The sequence below is a fragment of the Miniopterus schreibersii genome (assembly GCF_964146895.1).
Source record: "Miniopterus schreibersii genome assembly, chromosome: 1".
NCBI classification, from domain to species: domain Eukaryota; kingdom Metazoa; phylum Chordata; class Mammalia; order Chiroptera; family Miniopteridae; genus Miniopterus; species Miniopterus schreibersii.
The window spans coordinates 164,745,155-164,757,665 of record NC_138101.1 but is presented as its reverse complement, the minus strand read 5'-3'; the positions used below and the strand labels follow the sequence as shown (position 1 = coordinate 164,757,665).

General features: G+C 41.4%; 2 pseudogenes across 2 annotated transcripts; both read right to left on the bottom strand.

The window, feature by feature from the left end:
- Positions 1-5,141: 5,141 nt before the first annotated feature.
- Positions 5,142-6,043, bottom strand: LOC308551988 (procathepsin L pseudogene; annotated as a pseudogene). Its single transcript has one exon. The product of its transcript is annotated as a procathepsin L pseudogene (transcript).
- A 652-nt stretch (positions 6,044-6,695) lies between these two features.
- LOC308551927 (nuclear pore complex protein Nup88 pseudogene) lies at positions 6,696-10,352 on the bottom strand (annotated as a pseudogene). Its single transcript has 3 exons — positions 10,340-10,352; positions 7,416-8,390; positions 6,696-7,186 (listed from the first exon to the last, which is right to left on the bottom strand). The product of its transcript is annotated as a nuclear pore complex protein Nup88 pseudogene (transcript).
- Between the last annotated feature and the right edge of the window lie 2,159 nt (positions 10,353-12,511).

Genomic DNA, 12,511 nt, shown 5'->3' with positions numbered 1-12,511 from the left:
CATGCCCCTCCCCTCAAACATACACACCAGGCTGCTCACATGGGGAGGTTGGGGGGGTGCATTTTGGGAAAGGAAGCAAGACTCTAGTTACACATCTATCAACCAATTGGAAATGAGCACTTTTATCTGCAAAGTGGGCTGGAGGAAGAGTGTAAGCACCTTTCATCAACAATGGAGCCTGGGGTACAGATCGCCAGAAATCTGAACCACACCAGAAGCTCTTAGTGCTGTAGGTATTTAATAAGGCAAAATGCATACCCTTCCTCTTCTCAAAAAACTTCTGTGACAGTGGTGGAGTGAAAGTCTTCTGCTTTCAATACACATCATTCTGATATAAATAACTTTCTGTGATGGCCTCAAACTTGACTTCCTCAAAACTCCTGTCTTCACTTCCCCCCCCCCTGTGTGGCCAGATACACCTGTTCCTCCAAAAAATGGTACAGTGAATTCTTCTAAGTAAACCATCCTCAGATATTTCTGCTGCAAGTTCCTTGCCCAGCGGCTCAGTTGCACTTACATGCAAGATCCTTCATTGCATTTCTCCAAAGACACTAAGCTACAAATCCAGATGTGCAATTCTTGAAATCAAAGAAAATTTGCCATACACTGTTCATTTTTTCTTTTTTCCATTGCTTTTTAGAGAGTGGAAGGGGTGGCAGAGAAAGAGAAGGAGAGAGAAACATCAATGTGAGAGAGACACATCGACTGGTTGCCTCCTGCACGCACCCTGACCTAGGGAGGGATCGAGCCTGCAACCAAGGTACGTGCCTTTGGCTGGAATTGAACCCGGGACCCTTCAGTCTGAGGGTCGACGTTCTAACCACTGAGCAAAACCAGCTAGGGCACCATACACTGTTCTTTAACCACTGCCTCCCAATATGTATAACAGCTCAGCTGTAAAATATGCCTGTGCAGACAAGCCCACACCGTGTGCACTGCACATGTGCATGCACACACAAGTACACACATACACTCAATGTCATGTATTACAAACAGTAGAAAATTCCATGCTTTCAGGACAGGCACCAGTCAAATCCTTAAATCGTGAAACTAAGAACACAAGCAATAAAACTTGTGATTTCAGGCCACTTTTGATTACATTTCTGGAGCTTGGCCAGCAGAGCGATTTCCAAGAAAACCAGCTCAGATGGTTCACTGTTACACATCAGTTCCCCAGCCTTAAACCATGCTCTTTGTCACGCTAAGGGGGATGTTTCTTCTCTTCATCCCAGCTCAAAGCTCCAAGTAATCGACTAAATCTCAAATAATCAAACTTCCCCAAAATGTGTAAGGAGAGAGGAGGGACAAGCAGGACAAAACTGCCTCACTGTGAGCAACTGGAAAGCCTACGCACAACCAAACAGCCCCACGCCAAGTGCTGCCAGGTAACCGGCAGGACAAGCCAAAGGGGGAAAATGGACCGAGTTCAAACACACTTCTCCCATGTGTGAGCCTACACCTGTCACCCAGCCAGCCAAGAAAATAGTCTCCCTCAAGTGGGCAGCCTTGCCTAAGGAAGTCATGCCTATAACCCGAAGCCGACTGGGGGGTTTGCAGTCAAGTTCAAACTGGACCTCTGTCTATACTGGAGATGAGCTCAGAGCACATAATCCGTTTCAGGGAGACAACTCACATCGGGGGGATACGGGGCCTTGGGAGGGAAGAAGCAGCTGTGGTTTTCTTGAGGTAGGTCCAGTGTACAGTCAGGTTACCTTGACTATGCCAGGATGGAGTCTTCCTCCTCCTCAGACAGACAAGTCCATGAGAACTGCCCTTGCAAGTTCCACATGTATAGTGAGTGAATAAATAGTCACTGGCTATTTATATGCATGGTATTCTGGGTGCCAACCATGGATTTAGAACACATGCCCAATTTAGACTCTAGCTAAGGGGAAATTATCCCAAAATTAAAAAAAAAAAAATTATTTTAATATTTGATAGTTTCTTAGCTCTTTGGTGTTATCATCTGTCTTGAGATTTTGAAAAACAAATATTAAAAAATCTAGGCAGTGAATGGTGTAATTTCATTCATTCTCTAAGTGTTCGATAATAAATTAGCCTCTGTCTGTCATCCTCACAAAATAAATTCCAGACTGATCAAAAAAACCTAATGTGAAGATCACAATAAAATGAGTATTAGAAGGAAACATATTAAGAGAATATTTACAACCTTGAGATAAGAAAGGATTTTCTAAGCAAGATATAAATCCCAGAAATCATAAAGAAAAAGATTTACAGATTTGACCATAAAATTTTTTAATTTTGTGAAATAAAAAGCAATATAAATAAAGATTAGGAGAAATATTTATAACAGATATAACACAGAATTAACATCCAGAGTAAATAGAGCACTTATGAATTAATAATAAAACACAAACCACCCAATATTTAATGTGCAAGGAATATTCATTAGAAATTCACAAATAAAATTGACCAGGTTGATAGAGCATTGCTCATAACCCCCAAATTTTATTTTTAGGTATATACCCAACAGAAATGTAAGCACATGTATACTAAAAGACAGGCCTAAGAATGTTCATAGCTAACAGCTTATTTGCTAATAGCTTTAAGTTGGAAACCACCCAAATGTCCATCAACAAATAAATTGTAGTATATTCACATAATGGAATATAATAAGCAATGCAAATGAATATATTACAGCTACAGGCAAGAACATGAATGACTCATAAACAAAATGTTGAATGAAGGAAGCCAGACGCAAAAGAGTGCATGTGTGTGATTCCATTTATATGAAGTTCAAAAACAGGCACAACTAATTTACAGGAGTTAGATGTCAGGATATAGATTACTTTGGGGGAAGTGAGAGAAGGTCTGATAATATTCTATTTCTTGACCTGGGTGGTGATTATAAGAAGAATTCGCCTTGTATTAATTCATTAGGCAATACACTTAGGACTTGTGTACCTTAAATCCAAATGGTCAGTAGGCATATGAAAAGATGCAAAACCTAACTGGTAAGTCAGAGACATGAAATTTAAAATGACACAGCTTTTTCTGCACATGATGCTGGCAATTAAAAAAATTGATGCCATGTCCAGTGTTGATGAGTATGATGCTGTTTATCTAAATTAGAACAGAATTTTAGGAGGAGGCATTGGTATTATTTACCAAAAATTGAAATGTGCAAGTCTTTTGGTCCAGAAATTCCATTTCTAGGAACAAATCCTTCAGAAAACTTACGCATATGCACACAAATTTGTGTACAAGAATGTTTACTATAATATTGTTTGTAATGGTAAAAAATGCCAAACTGCCTATGTGTCCTGGAAAGGAATGTAGCTGTTTAAGAAAATGGGGGAGGCCTTGGCCTGTGTGGCTCAGTTGGTTGGAGTGTGGTCCTGTATACCAGAAGGTGGTGGGTTGACTCCTGGTCAAAGCACATATCCAGGTTTTGGGTTTGATCCCCAGTGGGGCATGTTCAGAAGTCAACAGGTGATGTGATGTTTCTCTCTCTCTCTTTCTCTCTCCCTTCCTCTCTCTCTAAAAATAAATAAATAAATAAATAAATAAATAAATAAATAATAAATAAGAAAATGGGGGAAGCCTGTATATATCAACACAGAAAGAGCTCCAGGGAACATTGTTAGAGTAAAATAAATAATTAATTAATTAATAATTAATAAATAAATAAATTACAGAACATGTTGTCTAATCCGGTATATGTATAAGTGACCTGAATGTAAACTTTAAAACTCACAACAAATTTAAAACAAGATAAAATGAAACTGAAATTTGGTGTGACTCATTCAGCCAAGTATCTTACAAAATAAACTTAGCTTATCTCGAGATAGATTGCGCTGGGTCAGAGTTCTCCGAGACTGTCTCCCTGAAAGGGCTGCCCCAATAGGAAGGAGCTGTTTCTTGTTGCACAGCCTCCTCGCAGAGCCTCGGCAGGCGTCTCAGAAATGCCAGCTCCCACACAGGCCCGAGCAGCAGCGCTGCAACGTCTCCAGATCTTTGTGCTGCAGAAGCACTTTTCAGTAATTAACTAAAGGGCGGGGTGGCCGGGCTCCCACAGGCTGGCACTCCCTCCCTCCTGCTCCCTGACCTCCTCTGGAATGCAAAGACCCCCCCCAGAAATGACTGTACTTCAGCCCTTGCGCCCTCAGCCCCCAAACCCAATTTGGCAAGGTGAGGAGGGCCTTCAGGGCACCACCCAAGACACGACAATTCCCTACCGCACTCCCCAGGGAGTTATACTGTGCTCTACTCTCCTGGCGCCACCTCACCTGTCTCCTCCAGGCTAACCTCCCGCCCCCTCTGAGGAAGAACCTTGCAACAGGCAGCGAGGGAAATAACATCCTAATACTATCCATTTCAACTGTGCCATTTTTTGCTCAAGGGTCCTCTAAACAACAGAAAAACGGATAGGTCCTTTCCACTTCTCATTGTGCAAATAAAATAAATAGCTGGAACAGTCTCTCTTCCATTATTTTCAAATGGCTGATGTCTGGAACAAAGTCTCCCAGACTTTGGAATTTAATGAACCATTAAAATTCCACAAAACTTAGGATGGCTCATTTTTATTTTGCCAAGTATGGACATTTAAAAAGCAACCTGAACTATTGTCATCATCACATAAATGAGTGGGCCCCTCAGCACCAAAACAATGTGGTCATGACAATCTCTCATTTAAAAACAGCCCTTTAAATTTAATACACTTAAATCTACGGAAGCTACACACATATTTCACATAGATCAATGAACATTTCCTCACAGACCGGCACCAGTTCCCTTAGAAAGAACTGGCAGAGATGAAAACATAAATTTTCAAACCTAGCTATGCCTGAGAAAGACAGGAATGCATTTTTAAAAATACATATTCTGGGTTCCCAGCCCATATTTACTGCATCAGCCAGTCAGCTTCATCAAGACTGGGGCATGTGTTTTTTCTTTTTGCATATAAAATTAAGTTTTATTTTAAAAGGTAAAACTTCATATATACTTTTAAAACATAAAATTTCAAAGTTATTAGGCAAGTCAATAATACAAAGGTGTTTACAGTAGTGATTAAAAGAAGTAATAACGTTTTTCCAGTGTAAAACGTCACAGAATTCAAATCACAACTTGGAGCTTCAAGATCCAGTTGTTTTATCTCGTGCAGTAAAGTGCGATCCATTTTAAGATAAAATTCCTCCTCTGGATATCCTGTTCTCAATCAAGTCTTTCTTTATCACCATCATCTCACACAGTAGGAAAGCTGAGATTCCACAGCGGTGGCTCTGGTCTTTGGTCATCTTTACTGAGCCATTCTTGCCCCAATCTATGCCCCAGCTGTTCCTGACAATCCAGTATTTATTGTTACTTGATTCTGTTCCTTCAAAGCCATAGCCAATCACCAGAACACCATGATCTAGGTCTTCACTGCTGCCGTCTGGACCATAATAAATGCCTTCTTCATAGAACCCGAAGCTGTCGTGGCTTGCATCTATAGCAACGGAGGTGGGCCTCATAGTTGCCACTGCCTTCATGAGGGACCTCTCCTGCTGATGGATGTCTACGGAGCCAGTGTCATTGCAACAGATTCCTCTGGCTTGTTGTTGCAGGATTCAACCTTTGCATAACATGAATAGAATTTCTCTGAGTCCAGGCCTCCGTTGGACTTAACGTATTAGAAGACGTTGTTCATTAGGCCACCATGCAGCCCTCATTGCCTGGACACCAAGAGCAGGCTACAAGGTTCTGCTCACTCAGTGAAGCAAGTTTGCCAGTTTTCCAGAACATCTGTCCTTCAAAGGCACCAGCTGCACTAAAAGCCCAACAAGAACTACAGTGACCCTGATCCTTCACGGGAGTTACATAGCCTTCCTCTCTCCAATTCACAGTGGTGGTGGTGGTGGGGGGGGGGGTCAGCAAAGAGAAGTTCCCAGAACAATTTCCTTTTCTTGTACTTCTGGTTTTGAAGGCCATTCCCCACCTGCCTGATTTCTTCATTGGCCATGTCCCCAAAGGCATTCGTTGCCATGGTGAAGCTCTGTTTTCCTAGGTTGCATTCCTGGTTGTGCAGTTCAATCATTTTCATGCTGGTCCCGGGGTCTTAGAGCAAGACTAAGCTATGTGTATTTTTTTTTTAATTTTTTACTGTAGTAAAACATATATAATATAAAATTTAGCCTTTTTAACTAACCAGTGCCATTAAGCACAGTCACCATTTTGTGCCATCCTCACAGCTATCTTTATCCCAAATAGATTCCCTACCTGTTAAATAATAACATCTCCTCCTCCCACAAACTCCTGGAGCCACTATTCTACTCTCTAGGTACCTCGTATAAATGGAATCATAAAATAATTGTCCTTTTGCATTTGGTCTATTTCACTTAGCATGAGCTTCAGGGTTTATCTACGTCATAGCATATATTAGAACCTCATTCCTTCCTATAGCTACATAATATTCCATTAAATGCATATCCCACGTTTTGTTTACCCACTCCTCTGTTGGTGGAACGCTGCATTATTTCAACCTTTTTGGCTCTTGTGAATAATGCCATTATGAACATTGGTGTATAAGTATTTCAGTCCCTGTTTTCAATTCTTTTTTTTTTTTTTTTCATTCAAATGCCTCTTTATAAATTAGATAATACTACCTGTTTGTTCTACAATATGAATTTAAGCCTTCACTTGTGTCAACTCCAGGTGTGACTATGTTGTTTGTGGTGTCGGAAACTCACACGATTTCAGATATCATTAATTTGCTTCAGCATTTCTCCTGTGTGTTCACCTCCTCCCCCACCTTCAGGATGGACTGGATGCTTCACTGGTAGGCATTGAGGGCGATGGTAGGGTTTTGAGGACTCAGTACCTTTTCCATCTTTTACTGCTGATAGTCTTTTTTTTTTTTTCATAATAACCTGTTTGATGGCATTGACCAAATGTCAAAATTGATCAGGTATCAGCTGTAATTCTCTTCATGTCTCTTTCACTATCACAGAGAACTGGGAGCTGAGAATGAAAACTGTGACATACTTTATTAATCCTGTTCATGAAATCTTTTTTGTTTTTCCTTGACTCCCTCATATTTGTCAGCTAAGCACTCAGCCATTTCCCATAGACTATTCCTCTCCTCTTGACAATAACTGAGATCTTCTAGTTGTTTCTTTTTTTGGTCATATAATAATTTGACCCTCAGCTGGATCTCCTCCTTTGCCAGGTCCTGTTTCAGAATGTACTGTTGGCCAGCTGGATGTGGCTCAGTGGTTGAGCATCGGCCTAGGATCCTGGAGATCGAGGTTAGATTCTGGGTCAGGGCACATGCCCAGGTTGCAGGCTTGATCCCCAGTGGGGGGTGTGCAAGAGGCAGTCGATCAATGACTCTCATCGTTGATGTTTCTATCTCTCTCCCTTCCTCTCTCTGAGATCAATAAAGATATATTAAAAAAAAAAAAAAAAGAATGTACTTTTCTTTGAACACCTGTGTAGCTCTGCTAATGAGACAAAGACATTCTTTTTCAGGCAATTTAAAAAATGCTGGATTTGCAGCACTATCTTGCAAAGTGCTTCTAACATGCTTTTCAAAGGGATCTGGGGTTTTAGCCAGAATTCAGACAGGAGACTCTACCACTTCAACATCTTCTTGGGTATAAAGCAGGGGAGGAGATGCTGGATGGACTGTGCTTAATAAAGGCCTTAGGGAGCATTTGTAGGTACTGGTGATACCGATCGTCGCGGGCCCCAGAATCCTCGAACCGGAGCCGGCTGCCTGAGCGGCAATGGCTCCGTACAAAGGGTGCGCTCTGCAAAGCGTTTCTGTTCTGTAGCAACTTCCTATAGACTATCCTATCTTCTTCATCTGAGCCAAGGAATTTAGGAAGTTTATAAATCCAGTTAGCCCAGCACTATGGACATCAGCTTCCTGAGTCCAGTGATATCTTGAGAAGATGGATTGGAGAAGAAAAGCTGGAATCAAAGGGATCATCCTCTACAGATGCCAGTTTCAGGGCAAACCCCAGCTCCACACACTCAAACACATACGGAGAAGGAATGAGGTCGGCCCTGCAGTCCCAGGACTTTTCTGATGTTTGGTCTTCTTCTCCCCCTTCCAGCTCAGCACAGCGACACAGCATTGCTGACTCAGCAGCAGTCACTAAGATGTTGGGGACATAGGGTCGGCAGAGTACAGCACAAGCATTACACCCATAGTTATCCTCCGCTGCAGGACGCAGGGGCAATAGGCCGCTTCCTAACGTTCCCAGGGCCGCCTAACACACTAACGTATGTAAGGAAAGTCTCCCCATTCTCGTGTAAGATGTCCCGCGGGCGGGCCACTACTAAATCTCTGCCTTTTTATCCAAATATGTTTTGGGGGACTGCTGCCAACGGCCCAAAGTCAAATGCAACCGCTGGCTCTCCGAGAGATGCGGTCCAGGCCCTTCCTTTGCCCGAGCATTAGACTTTCCTCTCCTGCTTCTGACAGCGCGATGACCTAAGTGGGGGCTGGACACACATAGAGAACAAATTCTTGTTGCCCGACGTGGACGGCGCGCTGTGGGCCCCGCGTTTCACTCGGATGCCAGGCAGCACGCTTTAGAGTCAGAGAGGTGGGCCTGGGGAAATCTCCGCCCCTGCAGCGGCACCACAGTCCCCCGGTGACCTTCCACCTTCCTTTCAGAATGCCTTCCCCGCTGGCTCGGGATTCTAGCACTGTAAGTCCTTTCAGTCTTACACGTGCTACGTGATGTTGTGTTGAACTTAACAAGGCTTGAGAGATTTCAAACAAGGGTGGGTTTAGGCAAAGCAATCTCTGATTCCAGGAGAGGGAGGGCTCCTCACCCAGGACCCTGAGGCCTGGAAGGCAAACCACTAAGAAAGAGCTGTCTCCTTCCCACGGGAAGACTTCTCCGCCAAGACCCAAGACCAGGTTTCTTGTCAGCAACTGTGGTGGCAGCGGAGATGACAAAGGCAATGATAAGAAGCCAGTTTCTCAGCCTCGGCTGGGCTCTGGTTTTTCAGCCCCTCCCAGGGTCACCAGAATAAGACATGGTTCCCTGTTTTCAACTCCTTTGGGAGAAATTGCCGGATCATATGGCAATCCTATGCTGAACTTTGTGAGGAACCACTAAACTGTTTTCCACAACTGCACCATTTTACATTCCCATCAGCAATGCATGTCTTTGCCAACACTTGTTATTTTCTGGGGGGTTTGTTTGTTTGTTTTTCTTGTTTTTGTTTTGTTTTGTTTTATTTTTATAATAGCCTCCAAGGGGGGTGAAGCAATCTCATTGTTGTTTCCATTTCTGTAATGACTAAAAATATTGAGCATCTTTTCATGTGCTTATTGGCCATATGTATACACACACACACACACACACACACACATATATATATATATATATATATATATTTAAATTGATTTCAGAGAGAGGAAGGGAACGGGAAAAAGAAATAGAAACATTAGTGATGAGAGAGAGTCATCATTGGCCACCTCCTGCACCCCCCACCGGGGATCGAGTCCACAACCAGGGCATGCTCCCCGACCCGGAATCAAACAGTGACCTCCCGGTTCAGAGGTTGGCACTCAGCCACTGAGACATGCTGGCCAGGTCATATGTGCATTTTCTTTGGAGAAATATTTAAGTTTTCTGTCCTTGCCCCCTCCCCCCCAAAACATCAGCAATTTATTATTTCTCACAATTCTGGAGGTAGAATGGATGGTAATTCTGTTGGCACAGTCACTCGTTCAGCTGTATTTATTTGGTGGCTGAGCTGGGCTGGGAGAGTCAAGAAGGCCTCACTCATGTTCTTTGTCCATTTTAAAATCAGGTTGTTTTGGTTTTTCTGTTGTTGAGTTAGAGCAATTTTTAATATATTCTAGATATTAATCCTTTATCAAATATGTGATTTGCAACTATTTTTTCCCATTCTGTGGGTTGTCTTTTCTCTCTCTTGATAGTGATATTTGATGCACTAAAGTTTTCATTTTTTAATTTAAAAAAAATTTTTTTTTTAAATATATCTTTATTGATTTCAGAGAGAAGGGAGAGGGAGAGAGAGAGAGAAACATCAATGATGAGAGAGCCATTGATCGGCTGCCTCCTGCACGTCCCCCGCTGGGGATCGAGCCCACAACCCGGGCATGTGCCCTGACTGGGAATCGAACCGCAATCTCCTGGATCCTAGGTTGATGCTCAACCGCTGAGCCATGCCCAGCCGGGGCTGCACTAAAGTTTTTAATTTTGTTGAAGTCCAATTTGTCTGTTTTTTTCTTTTCTTATCTGTGCTTTTAATGTCATATCCAAAGAATCAATACCAAATTCAATGTCATGTCATGAAAATTTTCTCCTATATATTTTTTCTAATTTTATAGTTTAGCTCTTAAGTTTACGTCTTTGTTCCATTTTGAGTTGATTTTTGTATGTGGTATAAGGTAAGGGTCCAATTTCATTCTTTTGAATATGGATATCCAGTTTTGCCAGCACCAGTTGTTATTGAAAAAATTGTCTTTTCCCTATTGAATGGTCTTGGCACCTTTTGTCAAAAATCATTTGACCATATATGCAAGGGTTTTCTTCCAGACTCTCTTTTGTATTCCATTGGTCTATATGTCTGTCTGTATGCCAATACTACATTGTTTTGATTACTGCAGCTTTGTAGTAAGTTTTAAAATCAGGGAGTGTGAAACCTTCAACTTTGTTCTTCTTTTGCAAGATTGTTTTTTACTATTCAGGATCCTTTGAGATTCCATATGAGTTTTAGAATGGGTTTTTCTATTCTGCAAAAATAGTGCTGTTGGGATTTTGATAGAGATTGCATTGAATATGTAGAGCAATTTGGGTAGTATTTTTATCTTAACAATATTAAGTCTTCCAATACCTGAACACAATATGTCTTTCTATTTATTTTCTTTAATTTTTTCAGCAATGTTTTGTGATTTTCAGTGTATAAGTCTTTAGCCTCCTTGGTTAAAAATTTATTCTTAAGCATTTATTCTTTTTCCCCCCCAATCCTCACCCTAGGATATTTTTTCCACTGCTTTTCTGAGAGAGTGGAAGGGAGAAAGGGAGAGAAAGAGAAAGAAACATCAGTGTGAGAGAGATACATCCGTTGGTTGCTGAGACATGACCACTGGGGCTGGGGATTGAGCCTGCAACTGAGGTACATGCCCTTGGCCAGAATCAAACCCAGGACCCCTTCGGTCTGCAGGGCAATGCTCTAACCACTGAGCCAAACCTGCTAGGGCAAGCATTTATTCTTTTTAATACCATGGTAAGTGGAATTATTTTCTTAATTTCCATTTTAGATTTTTCATTGCTAGTGTATAGAAATGTAACTGATTTTCATGTGTTATTTTATATCCTGCAACTACTGAATTTGTTTATTAGCTCTAGCTGGTGTGTGTATGTGTGTGTGTCTGTGTGTGCACATGTGTGAAATCCTTAGGATTTTCTACATATAAGGTCATGTCATCTGTGAACAGAGATAATTTTACTCCTTCCTTTCCAATATGAATGCCTTTTATTTCTTTCTAATGCTTAATTATGCTGGCTAGAACTTCCAATGTTATGTTGAATAAAAGTGGGTATCCTTGTTTTGTTTCTGATCTTAGAAGAAAAGCTTTCAGTCTTTCATCATTGAGTGTGATGTTAGCTGTGCGTTCTTCATATATGGCCTTCATCATGTTGAAGTTTTCTTCTATTCCTAGTTTACCGAGTGTTGAATTTTGTCAAATGCTTTTTCTGCAGCAATTGAGATGATCATGTGTTTTTTTCCCTTCATTCTAATAATGTGGTGTATTACATTGATTTTCACATGTTGAACCATCCTTGCACTCTAGGAATAAATCACATTTGGTCGCAATATATAATCCTTTTAATATGTTGCTGAATTCAATTTGCTAGCATTCAATTTGAGGATTTTTGAATTTATATTCATAACAGACCTTGGTCTGTAGTTTTCTTCTAGAGTCTTTTTCTGGCTTTGGTACCAGAGAAGTGCTGTCCCCATAGAATGAGTTAGGATGTGTTCCTTCCTCTTCAATTTTTAGGAAGACTTTGAGGGGAAGGATTCTTGTTAATTCCCCTTTAAGTTTTTGGTGGAATGCACTAGTAAAACCATCTGGTCCTGGAATATATATTTCTAAGCCAACTTCTTCCCCTCCCCATGCTGCTATGATTCTTTAGGGACCAACTACCCAAAATGCCTGATTTGGATGCCCTTGGGTATAACTTAATAAACTAGTAACATCATATTTTTTAAAAGAGAGTAATGTAGCCAAGCTACCCAGCTCTAGAAATGCCTTCAGGAGGGAAACAGGACATAGGGGTGAGCCAGCCTCTGAGTATGAAGGAGTGTTGCCAGTCTTGGGAGTGTTGACGTAAGAATGTCCAAACCTATAGAGAATTTTTACAAAAATTAATTTGAGCCAAACAGAGGATACTCCTAGAAGCAAGATCTCAACAGACTGAGAAAAGTGCCTCTGAGGATAGCAGTTTGCAGCTTCTTTTATGCATTTGCAGTTAAGGAGGGACCGTAAGGAAAATTATAGGAAGGTGGGAAA